This window comes from Dama dama, chromosome 29 (genome assembly GCF_033118175.1).
Source record: "Dama dama isolate Ldn47 chromosome 29, ASM3311817v1, whole genome shotgun sequence".
NCBI lineage: Eukaryota > Metazoa > Chordata > Mammalia > Artiodactyla > Cervidae > Dama > Dama dama.
The window spans coordinates 10,082,369-10,096,522 of record NC_083709.1 but is presented as its reverse complement, the minus strand read 5'-3'; the positions used below and the strand labels follow the sequence as shown (position 1 = coordinate 10,096,522).

The 14,154-nt window shown below is 37.9% G+C and overlaps 1 pseudogene; it reads right to left on the bottom strand.

The window, feature by feature from the left end:
• Positions 1–13,030: 13,030 nt before the first annotated feature.
• On the bottom strand, positions 13,031–13,953 carry LOC133048433 (olfactory receptor 10AG1-like; annotated as a pseudogene).
• Positions 13,954–14,154: the final 201 nt, after the last annotated feature.

Here is a 14,154-nt window from a genome sequence, read left to right as displayed (position 1 = left end):
TTATTATTATTATTATTTTTTTTTTCCAGTGGGTTTTGTCATACATTGATATGAATCAGCCATGGATTTACATGTATTCACCATCCCGATCCCCCCTCCCACCTCCCTCTCCACCCGATTCCTCTGGGTCTTCCCAGTGCACCAGGCCGGAGCACTTGTCTCGTGCATCCCTCCTGGGCTGGTGATCTGTTTCACCATAGATAGTATACATGCTGTTCTTTTGAAATATCCCACCCTCACATTCTCCCACAAAGTTCAAAAGTCTGTTCTGTATTTCTGTGTCTCTTTTTCTGTTCTGCATATAGGGTTATCGTTATCACCTTTCTAAATTCCATATACATGTGTCAGTATGCTGTAACGTTCTTTATCTTTCTGGCTTGCTTCACTCTGTATAATGGGCTCCAGCTTCATCCATCTCATTAGGACTGGTTCAAATGAATTCTTTTTCATGGCTGAGTAATATTCCATGGTGTATATGTACCACAGCTTCCTTATCCATTCATCTGCTGATGGGCATCTAGGTTGCTTCCATGTCCTGGCTATTATAAACAGTGCTGCGATGAACATTGGGGTGCACGTGTCTCTTTCAGATCTGGTTTCCTCAGTGTGTATGCCCAGAAGTGGGATTGCTGGGTCATATGGCAGTTCTATGTTCAGTTTTTTAAGAAATCTCCACACTGTTCTCCATAGCGGCTGTACTAGTTTGCATTCCCACCAACAGTGTAAGAGGGTTCCCTTTTCTCCACACCCTCTCCAGCATTTATTGCTTGTAGACTTTTGGATAGCAGCCATCCTGGCTGGCGTGTAATGGTACCTCATTGTGGTTTTGATTTGCATTTCTCTAATAATGAGTGATGTTGAGCATCTTTTCATGTGTTTGTTAGCCATCTGTATGTCTTCTTTGGAGAAGTGTCTGTTTAGTTCTTTGGCCCATTTTTTGATTGGGTCATTTATTTTTCTGGAATTGAGCTTCAGGAGTTGCTTGTATATTTTTGAGATTAATCCTTTGTCTGTTTCTTCATTTGCTATTATTTTCTCCCAATCTGAGGGCTGTCTTTTCACCTTACTTATAGTTTCCTTTGTAGTGCAAAAGCTTTTAAGTTTCATTAGGTCCCATTTGTTTAGTTTTGCTTTTATTTCCAATATTCTGGGAGGTGGGTCATAGAGGATCTTGCTGTGGTTTATGTCGGAGAGTGTTTTGCCTATGTTCTCCTCTAGGAGTTTTATAGTTTCTGGTCTTACATTTAGATCTTTAATCCATTTTGAGTTTATTTTTGTGTATGGTGTTAGAAAGTGTTCTAGTTTCATTCTTTTACAAGTGGTTGACCAGTTTTCCCAGCACCACTTGTTAAAGAGGTTGTCTTTTTTCCATTGTATATCCTTGCCTCCTTTGTCAAAGATAAGGTGTCCATAGGTTCGTGGATTTATCTCTGGGCTTTCTATTCTGTTCCATTGATCTATATTTCTGTCTTTGTGCCAGTACCATACTGTCTTGATGACTGTGGCTTTGTAGTAGAGTCTGAAGTCAGGCAGGTTGATTCCTCCAGTTCCATTCTTCTTTCTCAAGATTACTTTGGCTATTCGAGGTTTTTTGTATTTCCATACAAATTGTGAAATTCTTTGGTCTAGTTCTGTGAAAAATACCGTTGGTAGCTTGATAGGGATTGCATTGAATCTATAGATTGCTTTGGGTAGAATAGCCATTTTGACAATATTGATTCTTCCAATCCATGAGCATGGTATGTTTCTCCATCTGTTTGTGTCCTCTTTGATTTCTTTCATCAGTGTTTTATAGTTTTCTATGTATAGGTCCTTTGTTTCTTTAGGTAGATATACTCCTAAGTATTTTATTCTTTTTGTTGCAATGGTGAATGGTATTGTTTCCTTAATTTCTCTGTCTGTTTTTTCATTGTTAGTATATAGGAATGCAAGGGATTTCTGTGTGTTAATTTTATATCCTGCAACTTTACTATATTCATTGATTAGCTCTAGTAATTTTCTGGTAGAATCTTTAGGGTTTTCTATGTAGAGGATCATGTCATCTGCAAACAGTGAGAGTTTCACTTCTTCTTTTCCTATCTGGATTCCTTTTACTTCTTTTTCTGCTCTGATTGCTGTGGCCAGTACTTCCAACACTATGTTGAATAGTAGTGGTGAGAGTGGGCACCCTTGTCTTGTTCCTGATTTCAGGGGAAATGCCTTCAATTTTTCACCATTGAGGGTGATGCTTGCTGTGGGTTTGTCATATATAGCTTTTATTATGTTGAGGTATGTTCCTTCTATTCCTGCTTTTTGGAGAGTTTTAATCATAAATGAGTGTTGAATTTTGTGAAAGGCTTTCTCTGCATCTATTGAGATAATCATATGGTTTTTATCTTTCAATTTGTTAATGTGGTGTATTACATTGAGTGATTTGTGGATATTAAAGAATCCTTGCATTCCTGGGATAAAGCCCACTTGGTCGTGGTGTATGATTTTTTTAATATGTTGTTGGATTCTGTTTGCTAGAATTTTGTTAAGGATTTTTGCATCTATGTTCATCAGTGATATTGGCCTGTAGTTTTCTTTTTTTTGTGGCATCTTTGTCTGGTTTTGGAATTAGGGTGATGGTGGCCTCATAGAATGAGTTTGGAAGTTTACCTTCGTCTGCAATTTTCTGGAAGAGTTTGAGTAAGATAGGTGTTAGCTCTTCTCTAAATTTTTGGTAGAATTCAGCTGTGAAGCCATCTGGTCCTGGGCTTTTGTTTGCTGGAAGATTTTTTATTACAGTTTCGATTTCCTTGCTTGTGATGGGTCTGTTAAGATCTTCTATTTCTTCCTGGTTCAGTTTTGGAAGGTTATACTTTTCTAAGAATTTGTCCATTTCATCCAAGTTGTCCATTTTGTTGGCATAGAGCTGCTGGTAGTAGTCTCTTATGATCCTTTGTATTTCAGTGTTGTCTGTTGTGATCTCTCCATTTTCATTTCTAATTTTGTTAATTTGGTTCTTCTCTCTTTGTTTCTTAATGAGTCTTGCTAATGGTTTGTCAATTTTGTTTATTTTTTCAAAAAACCAGCTTTTAGCTTTGTTGATTTTTGCTATGGTCTCTTTAGTTTCTTTTGCGTTTATTTCTGCCCTGATTTTTAAGATTTCTTTCCTTCTGCTAACCCTGGGGTTCTTCATTTCTTCCTTCTCTAATTGCTTTAGGTGTAGAGTTAGGTTATTTATTTGGCTTTTTTCTTGTTTCTTGATGTAAGCCTGTAATGCTATGAACCTTCCCCTTAGCACTGCTTTTACAGTATCCCATAGGTTTTGGGTTGTTGTGTTTTCATTTTCATTCATTTCTATGCATATTTTGATTTCTTTTTTGATTTTTTGGTTATTCAGAAGCGTGTTATGCAGCCTCCATATGTTTGAATTTTTAACAATTTTTTTCCTGTAATTGAGATCTAATCTTACTGCACTGTGGTCAGAAAAGATGACTGGAATGATTTCAATTTTTTGAATTTTCCAAGACCAGATTTATGGCCCAGGATGTGATCTATTCTGGAGAAGGTTCCGTGTGCACTTGAGAAAAAGGTGAAGTTGATTTTTTGGGGTGAAATGTCCTATAGATATCAATTAGGTCTAGCTGGTCCATTGTGTCATTTAAGGTTTGTGTTTCCTTGTTAATTTTCTGTTTAGTTGATCTATCCATAGTTGTGAGTGGGGTATTAAAGTCTCCCACTATTATTGTGTTACTATTAATTTCCTCTTTCATACTCGTTAGCATTTGCCGTACATATTGCGGTGCTCCTATGTTGGGTGCATATATATTTATGACTGTTATATCCTCTTCTTGGATTGATCCTTTGATCATTATGTAGTGTCCTTCTTTGTCTCTTTTCACATCCTTTATTCGAAAGTCTATTTTATCTGATATGAGTATTGCGACTCCTGCTTTCTTTTGTTCTCCGTTTGCGTGAAATATTTTTTTTTCCAGCCCTTCACTTTTAGTCTGTACGTGTCTCATGTTTTGAGGTGGGTCTCTTGTAGACAGCATATATAGGGGTCTTGTTTTTGTATCCATTCAGCCAATCTTTGTCTTTTGGTTGGGGCATTGAACCCATTTACATTTAAGGTAATTATTGATAGGTGTGGTCCTGTTGCCATTTACTTTGTTGTTTTGGGTTCACGTTTATACAACCTTTCTGCATTTCCTGTCTAGAGAAGATCCTTTAGCATTTGTTGAAGAGCTGGATTGGTGGTGCTGAATTCTCTCAGCTTTTGCTTGTCTGTAAAGCTTTTGAATTCTCCTTCATATCTGAATGAGATCCTTGCTGGGTACAGTAATCTAGGTTGTAGGTTATTCTCTTTCATTACCTTAAGTATGTCCTGCCATTCCCTTCTGGCCTGGAGGGTTTTTTTTCAGGTAGATTCCCTATCTCCTCCTCTTTTGTTTGACTTGGTGGGCATTTTTCATGTTCCTTTACCAGTTGGGTATTTCTCTGCCTTTTCATCTTGTTTAGATTGCTGTGTCTGGACTGGGCTTTCTGTATTCTGGAGGTCTGTGCTTCCTTTTTATTGTGGAGGTTTTACCCAGTGGGTGGGGTTAGACGATTGGCTTGTCAAGGTTTCCTGGTTAGGGAAGTTTGTGTCGGTGTTCTGGTGCATGGAACTTGATTTCTTCTCTCTCCTTTCGAGGACAATGGGCTGCTTTTCTGGGCGCCTGATGACCTCAGCTAGCGATCAGAAGTTGTTTTGTGAAGTTTGCTCTGCATTCAGATATTCTTTTGATGAATTTGTAGGAGAGAAAGTGGTCTCCCCTTCCTACCCCTCTGCCATCTTGGCTCCTCCGTCCATTCTGTCGTTTTTGAGATTGCATCCAAGTACTGCATTTCAGACTCTTTTGTTGACCATGATGGCTACTCCATTTCTTCTAAGGGATTCCTGCCCACACTAGTAGATATAATGGTCGTCTGAGTTAAATTCACCCATTCCGGTCTGTTTTAGTTCGCTGATTCCTAGAATGTCGACATGCACTCTTGCCATCTCCTGTTTGACCAATTCTAGTTTGCCTTTACTCATGGATCTAACATTCCAGGTTCTTATGCAATATTGCTGTTTATAGCATCAGACCTTGTTTCTATCACCAGTCACATCCACAAGTGGGTATTGTTTTTGCTTTGGCTCCATCCCTTCATTCTTTCTGGAATTATTTCTCCACTGATCTCCAGTAGCATATCGGGCACCTACCGACCTGAGGAGTTCCTCTTTCAGTTTCCTATCATTTTGCCTTCTCATACTGTTCATGGGGTTCTCAAGGCAAGAATACTGAAGTGGTCACCATTCCCTTCTCCAGTGGACCACATTCTGTCAGACCGCTCCACCATGACCCGTCCCGTCTCAGGTGGCCCCACACAGCATGGCTTAGTTTCACTGAGTCAGACAAGACTGTGGTCCTGTGATCAGATTGGCTAGTTTCCTGTGATTATGGTTTCAGTGTGTCTGCCCTCGGATGCCTTCTTACAACAACTACCATCTTACTTCGGTTTCTCTTACCTTGGACGTCGGGTACCTCTTATGGCTGCTCCAACAAAGCACAATTGCTGCTCCTTACCTTGGACGAGGTCACCCCTCCTGATCCTGAACGTGGAGTAGCTCCTCTCGACCCTCCTGTGCCCTCGCAGCTTCTAGTTACAATAAAATGAGAATCTGGAATAACTCCAGCTGAGATCATGGGAAAGATGCTAAGCAAAATGTTTGTGAGTTATACATTTCAAATGTGGAGAAATTTCTCCAACATAAAGATTGTTTAAAAATTTTGGCTTAGAGCCAGTTTCTCATGACCTCAAAAAACGGATATTGTTTCCTGCTCCTGATTCCACTAAGTCGCTTCAGCCGTGTTCGACTCTGTGCGACCCCATAGCCCACCAGGCTCCTCCTTCCACAGGATTCTACAGGCAAGAATACCGGAGGGGTTGCCATTTCCTTCTCTATATTGTTTCCCATTATTTAGTAAAAAGTGCTTTATTAACGTTTATGATTATGAAGAGAAAATATTTACAAGAGAGGGAACACATATAGTAATGTGACCCTGCGAGTGATTTGGAGGGTTAGTTAAAAGCTATCAGGAGCCTCACGGCAAAGATCACGGAAGGCCGGTGAGTAGCGGGTGGTGGGACAGGCTTCTCACGGGACCGGATGTGACCAAGGACAGAGCGGGAGTGAGAGGCCAGCCCGGCTGGGCTCCTGCGGGGCTCAGCCAAGAAACGGTCAGTGCTGGAGAGGAGTTAGAGACCGTGTCATTCGCAGAGCGCAGTGTCATGGCTTCTCAGGTGGCTCAGTGGTAAAGACTGCCTACGAAGGCGAGAGAGGCCGGGGAGCCTGGCGGGCTGTTGTCCACGGAGTGGCAAAGGGTCTGGCGCTGCTGAGCGACTGAGCACAGCACAGCACCGCACCGCGCGAAAACAAAGAAGCCCCTGCTGGAATAGAACAGACATTCCAGAGAAGGCTCAGATAGACACGAAAACTTGTCATTGCCTGAAACAGCCTACCAAATTGGTAAAGCATGGATGCTTAAAATAACTGTTATTCGGACAACTGGGCAGCCTTAGAGAAAAAACAAAACAAAACAGGATATGTATTTTTGATGACTATCCCACAGCAAGATAAACTCCAAATGACACACAATTTTGTATATTTTATTTTATTTTTAAAATTTTGTATATTTTAGAGTGAAATGATGAAAGTATACTAAGAAATGTGTTTTATAATTTTGAAGTAAGGAACATTTAACTCATTAAAATTTAGAATGCAGGACACACACACACACACACACACACACAATCTGTGTAAAAATAAGTGATTCTGGATGCTAAAAAAGTAGCAAGCCCCATGAGTATCAGATATAATTACTATAAGGGAAAAATTGTTACAACTGATTTCAAATAAAGTGATCTTGGCTCCTTCTTTAGTACAGAGGAAAAGTCCAAAGCATAAATTAAAAAATGGGTAAAACAGATGAATTAACAATTCACAGAAGAAAATTATTCTTTCAACATACAGATAACAGCTTCATTTGTAAAAAAATATGTAAATTGTAATCTGAACAATGATACAGTATTAAAAAATCTGAGACATTTTCCTATGTATTGTGTATGCATGGAGAGGAATATCCAATTGACCAATATCACAATTGTGATCACCCTTTGAATTAATCAGTAAGCATGCACACATACTAAGATATGCAGTAACATGATACTGCAACAAATTTGTGGCTTGAAAAAATGTGAATATTTTATGACTTCATGAGCCTTGATTTCAATATTGTCATCTATTCTTTTTTCTCCCACAGTTATATGATACCTTTAAAATATGTTCTATAATTTATCAAAAATGTCTAGTGCTTGAAACTAGACTGGCTTGTTGTGACCCAGTGCCTCTTAACCACAAATGAAAGTTATTTTTTTGTTGTTGTTTTAGAGGTTGGAAAATTAAACTTGGCTTTAAGTATGTCCTTTTATAAAGATGTCAATTTATTTTTCAAAGCAATCCAGTGGCATCACCAGTCTTAAATCATATTTTTGTTGTCTGATTGCTACCTTTTTGTAATAAAAGGTAATTCATTTTTCTGAATAAGATTCAGAAAAAAATAGAAGCATAGCCAAAAATAAGAAAGCATAATACTTTTTTCCATGATAGAATATGCTCATTAAAAAAAATTTAATACAGGGAATTTTGTATATATATATATGATGAGTGGTGTTCTAAATACTGCTTTTTACCTTAACAAAAAAGATATGTACAATATGATTATGATTTGGTTTGCTTAAAAGTATGCTTAATCCATGATGTATGTAACTGCATTTTGTCCATTTCTATAACTCCTTGGTTTTCCTCTGTGTGAAATTATCACAATTATAGTCAATTCTAATTTGATAAAGATTTGACATTATGAATGATGTCAAATGAGCATTCTCAGCTGCGTCCCTTGGCACACATGTGCACACATTTCCTCTGGTACATGGCTAAGGGTAAGCTTTTCTTGATGAAGGCAGGCTGTGTGCTAACATGCTGAGCAATTCACACACCAACATCAGGGGAGAGCTTTCATTACGCCACACCCTTTACGTATGTGATGGGTTGAGTCTTTTTGTTTGTTTATTTCATCCTTGTCATGAATGTGTCATAGATTTCATTTGGTTTTAATCTGGTTTTAATTTGCATTTACTCGTTGCTAATGAGTTATTTTCTTCTTTTTTCTGGGCATTTAGATTATTTTGTCTTGTGAATTGCACCTTTAAGTCTGTTGTCAATTTTTCTCCTGAATTTTTGATGCTTTTGATTTAGAGCACTCCTTTAACTATAATGTATTTAAAAATTTTATGTTGAAAAATTTCACTCTGCATAGCAGTGTTATTTAGTCCAGGAAGTTCAACTGATTAATGTTTACATTATGACTAATAATTTTATCAAAAACACTTTTCTCGCACCAAGATCATGAAGTTAATAAACATTATCTTGGTAAAGACTCATTGTTATACATTTTTACTTAAGTTTACAAATTATCTGAGATTACATTTTAAAATAAATTTTGTGAAGTGAGGGTCAACTCTCTTTTTTTGCACCATTATATATATTTAAATTAATATAATTTATCAGAAGACCATCTTTTCTACATTTTCTGCAGTATGAACTTTCACTTATTCAAGTGTGCCCATGTTCTACAGTCATTCAACAAGTATTTTCTAAAGCTTTCCATATGCAGTAATCTTTGCTAGTTGAAATCTTTTGGTTTTAAATAAGTTATAAGAATACAGAGGGGGACAAACTAGAATATACATTATGGATTTTGGAAAAAAAATATTGGGAGGTCAATTGATAGATAAAATATACTATATTGTTTTAGTACTTTGACCACCTGATACAAAGAGCCAACTCAATGTAAAAGACCCTGATGCTAGTAAAGATGAAGGCAAAAAGGAGAAGGAGACAGCAGAGGATGAGATGGTTGAATATTAATAGTGTCACTGACTCAACGGACATGAATCTGAGCAAATTCCAGACATAGTGGAGGACTGAGGAAACTGGTGTGCCATGAAACTATGTCCATGAAGACACAGAGTCAGACCTGACTCACCAACTGAACAGCAACAAATCAAATAAGCAGTGAATTTTTACTGACAGAGACTAGTCCATTAAACATGAGATCAGCAAAAGAATTAATTTCTTATAAATACAAACACTAGGGAGATAATCCTGATATCAGAAAGTCAAGCAAAAAATGGCAGGATCATGAGGATAATCAATTTATATCAATGTAGGAAGCAAAATTCCAATAAATGTCTGATTAAGACAGGAGCAGAACTAAGTGGGGAAAAAGATCACTAGCTCAAAGCAGTGGATAAGATGTTAAACATTACGGCAGTCATTTTCTCAAGGTTGTAGTGACAGCCTTATTCCTCAGAGTATGTGTCATGGGATTAAACATCAGGGTGACATGGTATAGAAAGGAGAAAAATATCTTTCCTGTAAAAATGTTTGGAATCATGTCATAAATATGTAATGATTCTGGGTCCACAAAATAAAGGCTCAACTATGGGGCTTCCCAGGTGGCGCTAATGGTAAAGAACCTACCTGCCGAGGCAGGAGACATAAGAGAGGCAGGTTCAATCCCTGTGTAGGGGAGAGCCCCTGGAGAAGGGCCCAGCAGCCCATTCCAGTGTTCTTGCCTGGAGAGTCTCATGGACACAGGAGCTTGGTGGGCTCCCGTTCACAGGGTTGCAGAGAGTCGGACACTACTGAAACAATTTAGTGCACACGTGTGATGTGAACTGAGCAGGTGGAGAAAATTTTGACTCATTACGTTGCTGATGGCAACATAGGATGGGGAAGTGATTTTACTGTAGGAGCCAAGTATCCAATGAAAAGGGGTCATGACAAAGGATTCACTAATGGTACAACTATAGAGACTGACATCTCATTCAGGAAAACATGGCCACAGCCCAGCTTGTAGTTAGATCCAAAAAATGACAGAGGGAAAATCTGGCATGTTTGCTTATTCTGGCTGTAACACCACTGATCCAAGAGCCAAGCATCATCAGCTGAATACAGAGCCCCTGGTTTATAATTAGAGGAAGCTGCAGAACGTTATAGTTGGCCACATAGCAGTCACAGTATATAACTGTTGAGACCAAGTATTCTGTGTTCCCGAGAATAGAAATAAAATATATCTTTGCAGTGCATGCAAAAAAATATATATGTATATATTCTGACTGAAGATTTATGGATATTCTAGAAAGAGTGACAGATACATAACAGATTTCCAGGAAGGAAAAGTTACTGAGGAAAAAAAACATGGGAATTTGAGAGCTTGGTCAATTCTGATTATGAGAATATTGATGTTGCTTCTCACCAGGATAATCACATAAAAAAGAAAATATTACAAAAAGAAACACTCAGGCATTGGGAATACAGAAAATTTCCCAAAGAACTAATGTTATCACTGAAGTTAGATATGCTTCTGGGTTGTGTGTTTGTTTCATGTTTTCTCTGTGAAAAGAGTGAAATCAGTCATTTTTCTATTTTTGTATAGCTATATATAAATATATATTTGTTGTTGTTGTTCACTCTTCCAGCTGTGTCCAACTCTTCATATCCCTATAGACTGTAGCACTCCAGGTCACCCTATCTCTCACCATCTTCTGGAGTTTGCCTAAGTTCATGTCCATTGCATCTGTGATGCCATCCAGCCATCTCATCTTCTGATGCCCTCTTCTCCTTCTACCTTCAGTCTTTCCCAGCATCAGGGTCTTTTCTAATGAGTCAGCTGTTTGCATCAGGTGGCCAAAATATTGGAGCTTCAGCTTCAGCCTCAGTCCTTCCAGTGAATATTGAAATATATATGTTTATATTATATATAATATACATTATACATATGCAAGTGTGCTTATGTACATATATATCCATTTCATAATCTTAAATTTATCTCTATTTGTAACTATTATTAAAGCTATTTTATTCTTTTTTTAAAAGAAATGATCAAATATTATATATTCTGATTCTGTTTAGTTCATAAAAAATGTGTTATTTCTTTCAACTATCAAAGATTATTTGGCTGATATTGAAATTTCTCTGTTAGATACTAAATATTCTGTAAAATATTGGGAGGCAATAAGAAAAGAAGAAATGCCGTAATTTTCTTCCATATGTAGTTTTTATTTTCTGAATAAAATTTATTATTTTTGTGAGGTGAATATTATTCTCTTTGTAATAAATCCATATTCCAAAAAAAGTATAAATAAATAAGTCAGACATTTTCTGAACTCCTGTCACTGTAGAGAAGCCCATTCTCTCTCTAATACACATCCAGATATTGCTGACATGTATACATACCAACTAGAAAGATGCACATGTGAAATGATATATGAATATATGGATTCTATCTCCCTTTGTTTTACAAAAATAGAGTTACATTTATACATATATTTATGTACTTTTTAAATGTCTGAAAAGCTTGGGATTTCCTCACTGGCGTGGCTCTGTAACATTGTCTTGAGAGACTGTGCAGCATCACGTGGTAAACGGGCACCCGTGTCTACTATGTTCCAGCTGAAAACAGCTTCCCTTTGCTTTGCTAATGTTGTCTTTTGCAGTATTAAAAAAGCTTTTAACAAACATCCTTGAACAAACACAATTAACCATCATTCTTGGGCAAATGTTTTTATGAGGCTTCATTGATATAGTTTTTAAAGTTAAAAAAAATCCTACATTAAAAAAAAAAATCACTGTTCCTAAAAGATACAGAAATTATTCCAGATGTTTAGAATAAAAACACCTTAATAAAATGACTGCTTACACAGTGTATTACTTTCCTAGATCTACTGTAACAAATTATCATAAATTGAGAGGTTTAAGTAACAGAAGTTGACTTTCTCACATTTTTAAAGCCAGGGTCCCAAATCACAGTGCTGGCAGGGTTTTCCTCCACAGACTCTTTCAGCTTTTGGTGGTCCCTGACCTGCTTTGTTTCATGGCTATGTCACTCCCGGTTGCTTCCTCCATCTTCACGTGACATTCTTCTATGTGTCACTGCATCTCTATTCTTAATCTCTCTTCCCCCTTATGAGAACTAAGAACACTGATCATAGGGCCCTTCCCTTAAACTAAGATAATCTTATTTCAAAATCCTTAACTGAATTACATCTGCAAAGGCTTTTATTCTCCTAATAAGTTCAGGTTTGCAGGTTATAACCTGACATATATTTAGAGGGATCAATATTCAACCCAGTGCCTTTTATAGTTTAAATTCCTAATCTTCCTAATACTAAAGAGACACTACCAAAGCAAAACATGAAGCTACAAGCCAGAGGAAATGGTGTTACTTAGAGAACAGTCAGCATTTACGTAACAAAGGATCCTTTCAGGGTTTGTACTCTGAAAGCGACAGGCTGCTGCTGCTGCTGCTAAGTCGCGTCAGTCGCATCCACTCTGTGCAACCCCATAGACAGCAGCCCACCAGGCTCCCCCGTCCCCGGGATTCTCCAGGCAAGAACAAAGGGACATAGACACTTGCAAAACAGAGAAAGAAGGAAAAATTTCTAGAAAACACTCAGATTCCCCTACCCCCACCAACTTGGATGTGGTTGTTGTTTTCTCATTGTCTAAATCCAATCCTAAGTACACAAAAGGACAGTGAATATGCCTGAAGGAATGGGAAGTTTCAAGCAAATTTCTTACAGGGCATGACCCTGATCATTGGTTATATCACAGTTAACTATCATTTCATTGCTCAGGAAATCTCTTAACTCACTCCTTCCCAGTGAGAGTGGTCTTCAGAATAGATCATTGCCATGGAGATAATGTGTGTTTTGATAACCCAGAAACTCTTAACTCTTTGAAACTAAGGTCCTTTTACATAATGTGAGATGGCAGTGATGATGTTAACTATCATTTCATAGGAACATAGAAATAATACTAGATGACATTTTCTGATGTATTTGCATGAGAAACATAGAAATAAATTGCTTCTGTAAATTCAAGCCTTCGAGTTGATAATTTACTTAATAGTTATCTCAGTGCTATGGTGATATCTTTGTTCCTCAGAGTATATATAACGGGATTCAACATTGGGATCAAAACTGTGTAGAAAAAAGAGATCAGCGTCCCAGTTTCTTCAGATTGATTTTTCAGCTTCCCAGTTTCTTCAGATTCATTTGGTTTGAGCTGTAAATAGGTGGCAGAAGCTGTGCCATAGAATAAGACCACCACTGTGAGGTTAGACGAGCAAGTGGAGAAGGCTTTAGCCCTCCTTCTGGCGGATGGCGATTTCAGAATGTTGGAGGTGATTTTGCCATAGGAGACAACAGTCAACAGAAATGGAACCATGATGAACACCACTGCAACTACATAGACTGCTATCTCGTTCACAAATGTGTCCCCACGAGCAAGCTTGAATACTGGGGGGAGGTCACAGAAAAAATGATTAATTGTGGTAGACCCCCAAAAGGGCAGAGAGAAAACCTGCCATGTCCTCACCATTACAACAGGAACTCCACTGACCGGGGGTTCATGATCAGACCATAGTGAAGAGGGTTACAAATGGCCACATAGCGGTCATAGGCCATCACTGCCAGGAGGAGACACTCTAAACATCCAAACAGAAGGACCAAACACATTTGTGTAGCACAGGCAATGAAAGAAATGTGCCCTTTCTGGTTCAGAAGGTCCGTGAGCATTCTTGGGATAGTGACAGTTACATAACAGATTTCTAAAATGGAAAAGTGATTGAGGAAATACATGAGGGTCTGGAGAGTAGGGTCAATTCTTGTTATCAGTACAATGACAGTATTGCACATCAGGATGGTCAGATAGAGGACTAAAAATATCCCCAAAAGAATCCACTGGAAACTGGGAATATCAGAAAACCCCAAGAGGATAAATTCCATCATTGTAGTGATGTTTGATTTTTCTGTTCTTAATTTGTACTCCATCTGTAGATATGGTAAATTCAAGATGGTCAATTCATTAATGCTTTTGAGCAACATTTCCCTTCTGTCAACTGGATTAGATGCATGAACTTCTTTACGTAAGCCCTGCAATTATTTCTGCCTTTGCCTTGCTCAGTTTCTAAGAAATGAGATTTGAAACCTCAGCAATGAACTCATGTGCAATTAAAATCATTTAGAGAAATA